The sequence below is a fragment of the Procambarus clarkii genome, chromosome 35 (assembly GCF_040958095.1).
Source record: "Procambarus clarkii isolate CNS0578487 chromosome 35, FALCON_Pclarkii_2.0, whole genome shotgun sequence".
NCBI lineage: Eukaryota > Metazoa > Arthropoda > Malacostraca > Decapoda > Cambaridae > Procambarus > Procambarus clarkii.
In genome coordinates, this window is record NC_091184.1 from 29,666,223 (window position 1) to 29,680,415 (window position 14,193).

A 14,193-nucleotide genomic window follows, 5' to 3' on the forward strand; every position below is an offset into this window, starting at 1 on the left:
CAGGTCAAAACCAGCGGAAAATTCGCCTGAAGCTGACTTCCCAGTTCACGAAACCCCATCTAGTCCGGACAGCTGCATCCCAACGGAAGGGATTATACATCAACGAGTGCTTGACTAGGAACAGACAGCAACTCCTCTACCGCCTGCGTCAAATCCGTCAACAAAACCCAGATGCGATTCATCAGTGCTTCGTTAGAGATGGACTGATAAAGGTGAGAAAAACCGCAGAGGGCAAAATGTTTTCAACTGCTAATGAAGAGAACCTCAACACCTTCCTCTCCCAATGTGGTTTGCCTCACCATAGTATCACTCAATGAATTAACTTAATTATCCCCATTGTCAACTAGTGGGGCTAGGTATCCTAAGTCTCCTTGTTTCATTTTCTGACTTAATTTTTAACTTACTCTTAACTAGTCATTAACTGAAATCATTTAATTGAGTGCATTAATAGTTCTTCAGGTCTTATTAATTATACAGTCATAACTGAGCTATTTATAGTTAATAATCATTAGCTTAAATTTGCCTATGTTTATTACTCAACTTTTCTTTGATTTCATTTATTACCTAGGTTGCCTAGCCTCTCCATGCTCCCTTACTCTATTGTACCCCTGTAAGCCCCTTGTAAGCTACTTTTTTTTTTTCTCTTTCTTTTGTTATTCATTTTGTGTTTGTTTTGTACAGTATTGTGTACATATTTTTCCCTATTTTATAGCTTATTTCTACCTTGTAATTTGCCTTTCTTTCCTTGTTTTTCCTGCAATCAGCTTTTTTTATGCAGACAAGTATAGACCCAGAACTTAACCTCTTATCCACTATCTATGACAATAATCACTTTAATGATCTAAATTGCAGATATTTTGCAGTACATGATGTAAACAATGTATTAACTCATAATCACAATATCTCTGTATTCAACTTGAACGTTAGATCCCTAGGTAAACACTTCGATGATGTTAGTGCCTTGATTGAAACTATTGACAACAAATTCGCTTTTATTATACTTACTGAAACATGGTTGAAAGAGGATACTACTCAACTCTTTAACATGCCTAACTACTCCGCAATTCACTTCTGTCGTCAACTTCAGAGAGGTGGTTGCACTGCTCTTTACTACCACCAAGAACTAACATGCTTAAAAGAAATTAGAACTAGAGACTGCTATGGGGAGTATATCTTCGCCAGCTTCAGAGTCAAGGGTGCCGAGTCTGTCCTGTCTGTGGGTGCAGTCTATAGAATTCCTAACACTGATGTGTCTGAATTCAACTCAAACCTTAGAAATCTAATACTTGATAACAGACTGAACAAAAACCACCTAATTATCGCAGGGGACTTTAATATTGACCTCTGCGAGCCTGAACACCCTACTGCTGTTAGCTTCCTCAACTGTATGAATTCCTGCTTCCTCATACCCTTAATCACTAGACCTACTAGAATCACTGATAGCACTGCCACGACTCTAGATCACATCTGGACAAACATAACCTCTCCGCTTACTTCAGGTATAATCACCGATAGCACTACATACCATTACTCCACATTTCTCTTAACACTTTCGCGCTATCGGCGCTCAAAAAAAAACAATGCCCAGATGCTTTCGGCACTTCGCGCGCCTACGCGGTAAGACCGAAAAAGTGTAATCTCTTTTGACTGTCCTGACAATAATTGAAGGCGCACGTATTTAAATTTGGTATCACTGTGTTCGCAATGAAATTGTCTATAAGAGCATACCTATAAAATGCCGCCCAAGCATAAGGAGTATCAACACCAAATAAAAAACTATGCAGATCACTCGCCGAGAGCGCCAAACAGCAACAAAATGTTTCCACTCTCTTAATGGTTGCGAAGCCTACAGTTGTCCTACATCGCTAATTTTGGTATCATTGGAATCGCAATAAAATTCTCTACACAGACATATGCATATGAATGTTTAATATAGGTAATTGCCCACCCGCAAGAGTGTGTGAAGTGGAGAGTAGTTAGCCGCGAGCGCACTGGCGAAAACACAGGGGGGAAATCATGCTTGGAAAGTTTATACGTTTCCTGACCCTACTTTTCTATGTACGTATTTCTTTTTTATACCAATGTGTTCGCAATAAAATTTTCTATAAGATGAAATGTATAACATTTGTACAAAGCATGTGTAAGAGAAGCGCCAAATATAGAACCACGTCGCTCAGTATGCGTTCGCGGCAGAAACGAACGCATTGTTTTCGTTCGTTTGATGTTTGTCATGTTTATACTTGTTGAAACATTTTATAATTTGTATGACAGTGATCGCAGTAAAATTCCCTACACAGACATATACATAACACATACAAATATTTCCCACGTGTTGGATATATCAACGGCTAAAGGGAACCCACTGCCACACGCTCGCCACACCCCCAAACATACTTTGTGTATTTTTTTTTTACTCATAGAAGTTTATGTGATATAATATTCATTCTGGTACCAAAAAATTCGCAAATAAATTCTCTACAAAACGTATATAATCTGAGAGTATCCCCATCCATTTCGGTTAAAAAATGGAATTTATAGAAATATTTTTTCGATGGACGAGAAAAGTAGGCTGTTATGCGGAATCGTAAGAAAAAACGGCGACGAGTTATCTCTAATATAAAGCGCGAAAGTGTTAACTAACATTAGCAAACCACCTCTAGAGTCAAGAGAGATACGTTTTAGACTGCACAATGAAACTGCTATAGACAATTTTATAACTGCTGCTGATAATGTCAACTGGGAGTCCGAGTTAGGTAACATAGAGGAAATCAACCTAGCAGTGCAATCTTTTCTTCAAAAAACTCTTAGCCTTTATAACACCCACTGTCCTATGCTTACAAAACAAGTCACAACCAAAAGGCTTAACAATCCCTGGCTTACAAAGGGAATACTTAAATCTATTAATAAAAAACATGTCCTTGAGAAGAAGTATAGGTTAGGAATTGTCTCCAAAGAATTCTCAAAGAATTACTCATTATTGCTATCTAAGATAATTAGACGAGCCAAAACTAAATACTACGAAGATAAATTTACCCAAATAAAGAGCAACATTAAACAAACTTGGAGCACAATTTCACAAATAATGGGATCAAAGAAGTCTTTAAATAACAAACCGACTCTCCTGTCTAATAACGATGGTCAGCTTTCAGCCTCTGATTCTGCTATTGAGTTCAATAGGTTCTTCTCTTCCATTGGTTCATCCCTTGCAAATGATATTCCATCTTCCAGTACTGACATTAAGGACTATCTTACAGGTAACTATCCACAGTCTCTGTACCTAAAGCCTATTAATTCCACTGACGTCAATGAGATAATCCTTTCCCTTAAAACCAAGTCTAGTGCCCTTGAGGAGATACCAACTTTAATTTACAAAAAAGCCTCCAGATCTTTAGCCCCTGCTATTGCTTTGCTCTTCAACAAGTCACTTGAACTCCAAACCTTTCCAGATATTCTAAAAAAAGCGAGAGTAACGCCTGTCCACAAATGTGGTGATCTCACAGATGTTAACAACTACAGACCTATATCAATCCTGCCAAACTTGTCAAAAATTTTTGAAAAACTAATCTATAAGAAGCTTTACTCATATCTAGCCAAACTCAATATACTTAGCCCTTGCCAATATGGCTTCAGACCCCAAAAAAGCACTAACGATGCACTTATTAGTATGCTTAACTCGATTCATACAGCTCTTGATAAAAATGAGTTCCCTGTTGGGTTATTTGTGGACCTGCATAAAGCTTTTGATACTGTCAACCACCAAAACCTTCTTAAATTACATCATTATGGAGTCAGAGGACACTCCCTACAATACCTCAAATCCTACCTTACTGACAGGCTCCAATATGTTTTTGTGAATAATACAATTTCTCCCACCCTACCCATCAACATTGGTGTTCCTCAGGGCAGCATACTTGGCCCTCTCCTCTTTCTCATCTACATTAATGACCTTCCAAATGCCTCCCAACACCCGACACAACCTTCATTTACTCCAGTCCTGACCCCCTTGCTCTTAATGCTACAGTAAATACTGAGCTAAATAAAGTCAATCTTTGGCTAACTGCCAACAAACTCACCCTTAACTTTGACAAAACTTTCTATATTCTGTTTGGCAATAAATCCTCTAATCAAATAAATCTCAAAATAAACAATACCCAAATTTGTAACAAATTAGATGGCAAATTCCTTGGCATTCTCATTGACCACAAGCTGAATTTCCAGGGACACATTCTAAATATATCAAAAAAGTTTCAAAAACTGTGGGCATTCTTTCTAAGATCAGATATTATGTACCACGCCCTGCCCTGGTGACTCTCTATTACTCCCTTATCTATCCATATCTCAACTATGGTATTTGTGCTTGGGGCTCTACTACCCAAAATCACTTACGTCCTCTAATTACTCAACACAAAACTGCTATTAGGACAATATCCAACTCTGGCCCCAGACATCACTCGGTACCCCTACTCAAATCTCTGAATATGTTAGACATTAAGTCACTGCACATTCTCTCATGTGTATTATACATATATAAAACGCTAAATTATAATGCCAATCCTGATCTCAAAAGCTTCATAGAAGGTTGTAACAGAACCAATGAGCACCACACCAGAAATATATACAGTTTTGATATTCCTAGAGTACGACTTAATCAAACTAGAAATGCTCTACAAATCAAGGGGCCCAGAATGTGGAATGACCTTCCCAACCATGTTAAAGACTGTACCTCTCTCAACCAGTTTAAGATAAAAACGAAGCTATACCTAATAAATTCCCTGTAACCTACCTTACCCTTCTATTGTCAACCAATGTCTGTTTTTTCTTAAAAAGCGCTGTTTGTCGACATAATTGTATTTGTGCTGCTTTTTCAGCTATGTTTTCATTTCTTGTTTTCATTCTACTCATTATGCTCAATTAGTATTAAGCTTGTCATTTAAGTTTATCATGCCCGAAACACTTTGCGTAATAGTGGCTTTAGGCATTGTATGTACTAGCTCTACCTATAAGTCAACCAATCTTTGTAAAAATTTATTGTATGTATGTACCTTACCTAAATAAACATTTTATTTTATTTTATTTTTATTTTATTTTAAGTGTTTGTTTTCTTTGTTTCGGGATTGTTGATATGCCTTTTGCCACTTTAATGCTCATAATGTCCTTTTTCTTAGCAAGTATAGTGCATATTGTTGACATAGATTTGTTGTACTGCCTAGCTAGTTCAACAACCTGTGCACCGTTTTGACGTTTATGAATGCTCTCTTGTTTTTCCTCTATGGTCATTCTCACTTGTGTTTTCTTGGCTTGAACCTTACCACTGGCTTTCTTGGGACTCATGGCAAGATATATAATAACAAATTTTATGTTCAAATAGCCAAAAATCCCAAAACAAATGTAATGCTTTATAAAGAATTCAGGCGCGATAGTTACTAGGCAGGAGACACTGGTAAACTGAGGTGCGATCACCATGCCACCACGCGCTAGGTCAGCCCATACGCATATCAACAAACTCATTTCCCGAGGCAAAATTTGTAACCCGATTCAAATTTTTCGAAGAAATTAGGCTCGTAACCCGAAAAGTTCATAAATATTCATTCGTAAGCCGAGGTGACACGATATATAAGTAAAAAATTAAAATTTTGAAGATACACTGTGCTGTATTGATGGATACATTCCACAACAAGTGTTTAATTGTGAGGAGACATAGGTATTCTGGAAAAAATTGCCGAAGAGGACATACATTACCCAAGAGGAGACGTCACTGCCCGGACACAAGCTAACTTGGGCTAACTTGTGTCAGGATAGGCTAACTCTTGTGCTGTGTGGCGATTTGAAAATTAATCCCTTGCTCGTGTATCATTCCGAAAATCCAAGAGTTTTAAAAAATATATAACGTGCAGAAAAACTGTGATGTGGAGTGGTTTGCCCTGCCATCAAAAAATATCTGCAAGAGAAAAGTTTGACACTCAAGGTCCTGCTTCTCGACAATGCTCCTGCTCATCCTCCACACTTGGAGGATGCATTGTTGGGGCCACTTTTTTTTTTTTTAGGGATATTCCTACATGAGCCCTGAGTTTCTGGCTAATGTACCAATGACATGAAGGAGGAGTTTTCAACCTACCTTGTGTTAGGTGTGCAGAGGTCAATGGTTGAACATAATGTCAGGAGCAAAGGGGGGCGTTTGCCTCTTCGAACACAATTGCGACCATCTTCATCTCTTCGAACTATCCTAAATGCTCTCTTCACCTGTCTGACCAAATTGGGTGTCCAGACCACCTTTGAATCTGAAATTGTAAAATTAATAGCAATTTCAGAATATTCAGTCCATTTATACTAACAAAATTATACATACAGTACTGTAATTAAAATTTTACAGAATGATAAAGGCAATTTAGCAACTTTGTTAAAATGCACATGGGGGGAAATACATGAAAATAGGTTAATATTGTTTGTAAGGTTGATGGGAAATGTTTATTACTTTTATGATTTAAAAGATGTTTAGCCCTAATACTCCATCCTGGGTGCATTCCACCAGGTAATGACCACAGCAAAAGTTTTCCACGAGGCTCTATTGTCACACAAACTTTTCACATTTTCAAACTTGATTCATCTTTTCCCCCCCCCCCTCATTCCAGGGGTTTTCTTTAAAAGGTCTTCATGCAAATGCCTTGGTTTCTCACAAATGATGGCCTCTGAAATGCTATCACCTGCTAACTCCTTGTTGTGTATCCAAATTAATGAAAACTTTTTAACATCCTCAAGTGTTTGTGTTCTTTGTTTCGGGATTGTTGATATGCCTTTTGCCACTTTAATGCTCATAATGTCCTTTTTCTTAGCAAGTATAGTGCATATTGTTGACATATATTTGTTGTACTGCCTAGCTAGTTCAACAACCTGCGCACCATTTTGATGTTTATGAGTGCTCTCTTGTTTTTCCTCTATGGTCATTCTCACATGTGTTTTCTTGGCTTGAACCTTACCACTGGCTTTCTTGGGACTCATGGCAAGATATATCATAACAAATTTTATGTTCAAATAGCGAAAAATCCCAAAACAAATGTAATGCTTTACAAAGAATTCAGGCGCGATACTTACTAGGCAGGAGACACTGGTAAACTGAGGCGCGATCACCATGCCACCACGCGCTAGGTCAGCCCATACGTATATCAACAAACTCCTTTCCCGAGGCAAAGTTTGTAACCCGATTCAAATTTTTCGAAGAAATTAGGCTTGTAACCCGAAAAGTTCATAAACATTCATTCGTAAGCCGAGGTGTCACTATATATAACTAAAAAATTAAACTCAGGATTACTTTCAACCCCCACCCCTTTTGCTCTACTCCATCGCCACCTACCTTCACCCCCCTCTATGATGTACTCTTCCATAGACACCTACCTTTGCCCCCCTCCTCCCCTCTACTCCTCCATCATCACCTACCTTCATACCTCCTCCCTTCTCCTCCTCCATCGTCACCTTCCTTTCACCCTCCTCTATGATGTAATCTTCCATAGACACCTACGTTCACTGCATATAATGCTCCCCTCTACTCCTCCATCGTCACCTACTTTCACCCCCCCCTTCCGCTCTACTCCTCCAGGGTCGCAGACAATTTCATGAGCGTGAGAACTACGAGTTCTCTAACCACTCTCACACTCCTACTCTCTCACCAGTGAGGGGGAGGGAAGGAGGGAGGAAATGAAGGAAAAAAGGTGGGGGAGAGAGAATAGGCAGGGGGGAGGAGGGCCTAGATACATTTCTTCCATATAGATAGGTAGACTGAGGGAGAGCTGCTTGCCAAGAGCCCTATCAGACAGGCTTCCTATTCCTCAACCCTCCCTAATATGCCACATCCTGGTCAGGACAACTTGCTCGATTGTTATTATTGGTGTGACTCGAGAACTGACCTCGAGGCGGGGCATGGGCATGGATTATCTCCCTGGGGCACGCACCTCCCTGCCCCAGCTCTCTCTCTCTCTCACATAATCTATCAAGGGTCTAACATGAGGTCATTGTGCCTACCAGAAGTGTATATGTCCAAGGCTGGCCACCTGTCTGGACCATTCAAATGTATAAACACGTAATTAGTCTATTAAAATTATATATAATGCTACAATTATAAATTAATTTGTTCATGGTCATTCGTTTATCAGTATTTTAATATGAGGTATATATACGCATGTATGTGTACGTTGACGTACACATATATGATTATGTGTATGGAATGATTATGATTATGTGTAATCATATATGATTATATCTAATGGAATGCATTAGTAAGTGATGTGGTGGAGGCTGACTCCATACACAGGTTCAAGTGTAGATATGATAGAGCCCAATAGGCTCAGAAACCTGTACACCTGTTGATTGACGGTTGAGAGGTGGAACTAAAGAGCCAGAGCTCAACCCCAGCAAGCACAATTAGGCGAGTATATGAACGAATGCACATGTACACTTTCAAATGAATTAAGATACCTTGAGATACACAATGACTTAGTTTAAATAGTTTAAACACATTATGGTACTGATTTTGACATGCTGATGTCTGGAAGGGAGAGGGGGTGTGGGGGGTTATTGTCTGAGGTGGAGGACCAGAGGAGGGGGTCAGTGGAAGGATGGTGGCTGGAGGGATGCCATTGTTCTAATGGTTATGAAAACAATTATTGATGGCAGGAATTCAGTGGGTGTGTACTTCACCCGCACCATCACCATACTGTGCCCTGCTACAACCCCCCCACCCCACTCCACCCATGCTGTGCGGGGCGTATTACACATTATGGGATAACCGACTGTCTGTCCATTCCTGTCTGCTCGTTATGCTGCCCTTTCTTTTGAAAATTGTCTGCTTTATCGACTTCCTTCAAGACCACACGTTAGCCTCTTATCACGCCCTCTTACCACTCTCAGGGAGCCGGCTCTTCTATACAATAGTTACCACTCAGTCCCCAAGGTGAAAGAGTGTCCGGGAATATGACTTGTTACGTGTACTTATTTGCGATTCGTTTGGGCTGTCACGTGTGGTGATTAGTGTTGGGTAAGGCTAGGCCAGGTCAGGTCAGGCTAGGCCAGGTCAGACTAGGCTAGGTAAGGCTAGGCCAGGTCAGGTCAGGCTAGGCCAGGTCAGGTCTGGCTAGGCCAGGTCAGGCCAGGCCAGGCTAGGCAGGGTGAGAGAAGTAAAGCGGCAGGTACTTACGTTTCCGAGAAAGTAGCGGCGGTAGTATATTGTTGATTCAGATTCGACGACATCCTGAAGCTAGTAGGTGGCGGCCTCATCGCTCTCGAACTTCTTGTTGTTGTAGGGGATACGAGGCACACCCAATATCCCCCTTACATTGATCACATCGCACACTAATATTTTTACTATTTCGGACACCAGATTTGTCTGTTTCGTATATGTATAATTGTTCAATATTAAAACCACAATAGAATGCTCTTAACAGTTACAATTTTCAACTTAACAGCCATATAGTTGGCAAGGACGCCGCTCGCCAGAACATAAGATTTTCTGCGTGAAATAAGCATTGTTCTGAGATGAATATTGCGGATTGAATATTGCGGATGAATATTGCGGATTTCCGGCTCTACGACCGATGAAAAATGCAACTTTTATACAACTACAAATATCTTTAGTTTTACTTTAAATTTTGTCCTGAAAGAGTTTTCATATATAGATCCAGTTTCTGCCGTTCTTCTGACATAAAAAGACCTTTGGTTTAATAAGTTATTAAGATGTTTTCAACAATATTACTAGGGCGTTCACAGATTCTAACATGGGCGACCCTTTTGGAAACGCAACACATGGGTTGACCTGATTGATATATGGGTCAGATTCCATTCGGAACATCATTACCAGTCCCTCTATGGCACTTCCTTCCTTATATTGCTTTGTCTGCTTCACTCCCTTCCCCCTAACATTATTATATATTAAATACATCTCGTAATAATAGTTTTCCTTGGGTTCTGTGTTCATGGGAAATACAATATTGATTAGGCAGCTCATATTCACACGGGGGACTTGTTCAGATTAAATGGGATCAATTTATCAAATATCTTATTAAGAATATTATGACAGTCTCTTATATTAATTCATCTGATACCTCTTACCTTATGGGTGGAATAATATATTATATGATTTGTCATGGTCTTTTATTTTCATTAACGACTGGGCACAGTTATTTATGCCCGAAATGCTCTACGCATTAGTTGTTTATATAATGTAGATAAATAGTTTTAGAAAGCTATACAGGCATGTAAAGAACACGTACTGTATAAAAATATATTAAACACGTTGGTAAAAATAAAAGGAAGGTTGTTCGAGTATTATCTACATAAATTCGAGTAAATATGTAGCTAGCAACTGGATGGGTGAGTGCTTGTACACAGCTTTGCTCGCTGTTGTTGTTGTTATAGATTCAGCAACTTGGAACAAGTTCCTAGTAACATGGGCTATGGTGAGCCCGTAACTTACCTGGCACAAGAGCGGGGCAAGTAGCACGAGCTATGGTGAGCCCGTAGTGGGCTTACCTGGCACAGGAGCGGGGCTGTAACTGCTTTGCTCGCCCTTTCCATCCATATTTAGAACCAGTTCACATTCTACGGATAGTCACCATTTCTAGTGGGATCAACGGGGTCAGGAAGCCGGCGGCTTCTTGAAAGTTCCAACATTGTTTCTAAGGATTTTTTACATCTGGAATTTGAAGTAAAGTGTACATTTTTAACGTCCTTTGCATTTTAACGTCTTCAGCGGGTAGGTGGTTCCATGGGTTTATAACCCTGTGGGGTGAAAATTCATCTTGTTTTCTGTCCTATATTGTGGCTTGTTGAGCTTGAAGCCGCTACCCTATGCGTTACAGTGGACATTTTTAAAGAAGTGGTCTGAATTAATATCCTCAAACTTGTTCAGCATTTTGAAGGTCATGATCAGCCCTGTCATGTGGGGTTTGCAATGTTGCTAGTCCTGAGGCCCTCAACCGTTCCTTGTATGAGAATTGACTTTGTTCTGGGAAGCTTTTTGTCGCTGTGTTGAACTTTCTCCATAGCAGTATGTCCTCTGAAGGTGGAGTCTCCACGCCTTCCTACAGCAGTCCAGATCAGGGCGACCCATAGATTTGAACAATTTAATAACCGTTTTATTTTCCTTCAAGTCAAAGGTTCGTTTGATTTTCCTATTTTTTTTTTTACTACAGCTCTCACTTGTAACGTTTTTTCAATGACTTGTGAATAAAAACTTCTAGGACCTTTACTTCATGAATCTGTTATATGGTAGAGTTGTTTATAGGATAGTTGTGATGTGCACTGTTATGCCCTACATGCAAGGTCTTGCATTTTTCAATATGTGACGACTTATAATGAATTTTGTAACTAGCTCATCAAGATTGTAACTTGCTTAGCTAAATGAATTGTGGGGTTCAGTCCCTGAGCCCATTATGTGCCTCTGTAACCCTTTCCACTACCACCCACAAGATGGGTATGGGGTGCAAAATAAATGAACTAAACTAAAACTCAATATTGAAAAGCATTTGCCAGTAGTCTGACCATTTGTGGTGTTCATGTAGTAAGACCTCAATATCGTTTTCGATTCCTACTTTACCATAGATCTTAATCAATTCGTTAGTGCTTATGTGGAAAAAAATATATTTATATACAAAAGTAAAAAAGGATAAAACCAAAAAAAATATTTTACAGTCAGCAACAAGATCACATACACATTTATTTAACATATTCAGTAATCAACAAGGCAGGACCGCAGGCTTAGTAGTGGAGTCGGACGTCAGAGGATACATTCAAGTTAAAATAAAAAAAAAACAGTTGATATAATTTATCTTTCCTCTTGTGGTAATGCGCTTCCGCAGTATTGGGAGTAAGCGTATTGTCTTATTTCACAACTCACTCGTCCGTCTACTTTTTAACCATAGAAAGGAATGACGATATTGTTAATTTACAACTAAGAGATGACGCCCTTCTCTGTCCACTCCTCCACCACAGAAAGCACACGAGGCTTCAGTAGAGGGTTCCTGTCTACCATCACAAGTACGTTCTCCCTTTCTGTTCTCTTCCCGTCTTCTTTACTGTCCAGAATATCCATCATGTCCTGGGGTCGACGCACCATGTTAGGCAGCCACATGAGGCAATACAGGGTGCCATAGAAGCCCCTGTCCACGTACTCCTGACGCAGCTGCTCCAGGGTGAAGGGCACGGCGACGCTCCCCGCCTGCATGACGCTGGTGAGGGTGGCGTGGTAGGTGGCCAGGAAGGTGCGGAGATTGGGTCGGCGGACAGGTCCTGTGAGGTTCATGTTGAGGAAGTGCTGGAGGTCGGTGGCCACGGAGGCCATGCGGCACCCTTGTAGGTCCAACATCTTCACCTCCACCGGCCTATTGTCTTCGTCGTACCTGATTATTATTATCTGTATTAATATTAATTATTGTAATATTGTAATATATTCTGTGTCTCATGGGACACGTCTATGACTTTCAGAAATGCAGGACTTTATTATTGAGATTTCAAATCCCAATTTATGCCACTAAAACCTAAAATCTTGAAAATTTTAATTTTATTGTTGCAAAATATTTATGATTTGTTTTATATGTGACCACGATTTTATCTAACACTAACACCAATGTTCGTGTAGCCGGTGTTAGAGCTGTATCTAACACCGGATACTCGTAGGAGACATAGGGTGAACAATAAACTAGAAACTGTTAGGGGGCAATAATTAGGGTACAAAGCAAACAAACAGAATTTAAAACAACGTATAGGCCTAAATTATATTAAAATGAAAGTAAATTCGGATAAATTTTAATATGAATTTGTAACTTCTTTCATAATCATTACTAAATGACTTAAGACCAACCTGAAGAGCAAGTTATTTATCCAGCAGTCTCCGTGGGTTATGGCGGCAAAGGGCGGGGTCTTGACCAGGTGTTCGTCGAACATCTTCCAAGCTTGTGGCTTGATCTTCTTGATCCACTTCACCACTGTCTCGCACCCGCCCATCTTCTCAAACATGTCGATCGCGATGTTCAGGTAATTCTCTATGAAAGTACCGAAGTTTCCGCCCAGGTTGAACTCTTTCGTCCATTCTTTCTGCAGCGACTGGAACTTGTGTAAGAGATCTTGTTGAGGTGTAGCGGCTTGCAAAAGAAGCGAAGCGGCGTGGAGTCTGGCTAGTTCCTTGAGGACTAGTAGGGAGTGAGAGGCGTCTATGCCTTGTGCTCTGTCCTGCATACTGTAACCTTGTTCCCGCAGGTTCTCCAAGACGACCATCTCCTTCCCCGGCTCTAGGCTGTAGTAGACGCACTTAGGGAAGCTCAGAGGCTTTTCCCCAATGCCTTGTAGTATGGCGTTGAGTGCAGGAATGATCTCAGCATAAAAATAACATTCCTTGGCATAAATGATGCTGTAGAAATCGGTCGTTTGTCCTCTGTCCGGAGTGACCTTAGGCGACGTAGGAGACTTCTCCCTCCTCCCCTGCTAGCGAGTACTGTATCCGGATGTTGGCAATATTGGAGGTGGCGCCGTCGAACTTAGCAGTGAAGGACTCCGTGTCCCAGGAGACCACCACGGCCCCGTCGCCCTTATCGGAGATCAGAGCGGCTTGTACCACCTCCTCCGTCACCGCTCTTAACACGCCTTCACTCACTGCAAAGAACAGAACAGTATAGTGGATATCTCCACCACTAGCAATAATACATTGGTAATGATTAACTTTTTGACGCTCTTTGTGTAAGTAATGTATATTTTAAGTTACATGTAAGTTTATATGTGTATATATTAGCAGTAATTCTTCATTCTTTATGAATGAAGAATGAGCAGGGAAGATGTACCTCTCTCGAGAAGTTTAAGAGAAAAAATTAAGTACTACCTAATAAACTCCATGTAGTCTACCTTACCTCCTAAATGTCAACCTATGTCTTGCTATTTTCAAACAATATTGATTATTGACCAACTTGTTTAACTGCTAATATCTGCTAATATTAAAGAAAATTGTAAACTTTTGTTTATTTAGTTAAAATTCCTTCTGCTGTTCCGTCCATCATGTAAATATTATCATTCTCTTATTTTTTTAATTCAATTTAGGCTTTTGATCTCAATTAGTATTAATACACTTTCACGCGCCAGTGTCGTACCTCAACGACGCGTATTTTTACCTGGAAATACAGGTGCGTCGTAAATTTACATGCGATTAAAAAATATTTGTAT

At 40.0% G+C, this 14,193-nt stretch overlaps 1 non-coding gene across 1 annotated transcript in view; it reads right to left on the reverse strand.

Moving 5' to 3' along the window:
• The window catches only part of LOC123768477 (uncharacterized), a 55,523-nt gene that overhangs the window by 14,335 nt on the left and 26,995 nt on the right, over window positions 1–14,193 (reverse strand). Inside the window, exons 2-4 of the transcript XR_011230460.1 lie at window positions 12,845–13,632; window positions 9,185–12,383; window positions 6,116–6,278 (exon numbers count right to left, since the gene is read on the reverse strand). This is a non-coding gene — a transcript (uncharacterized protein). The remainder of the gene's footprint in view (window positions 1–6,115; window positions 6,279–9,184; window positions 12,384–12,844; window positions 13,633–14,193) is intronic.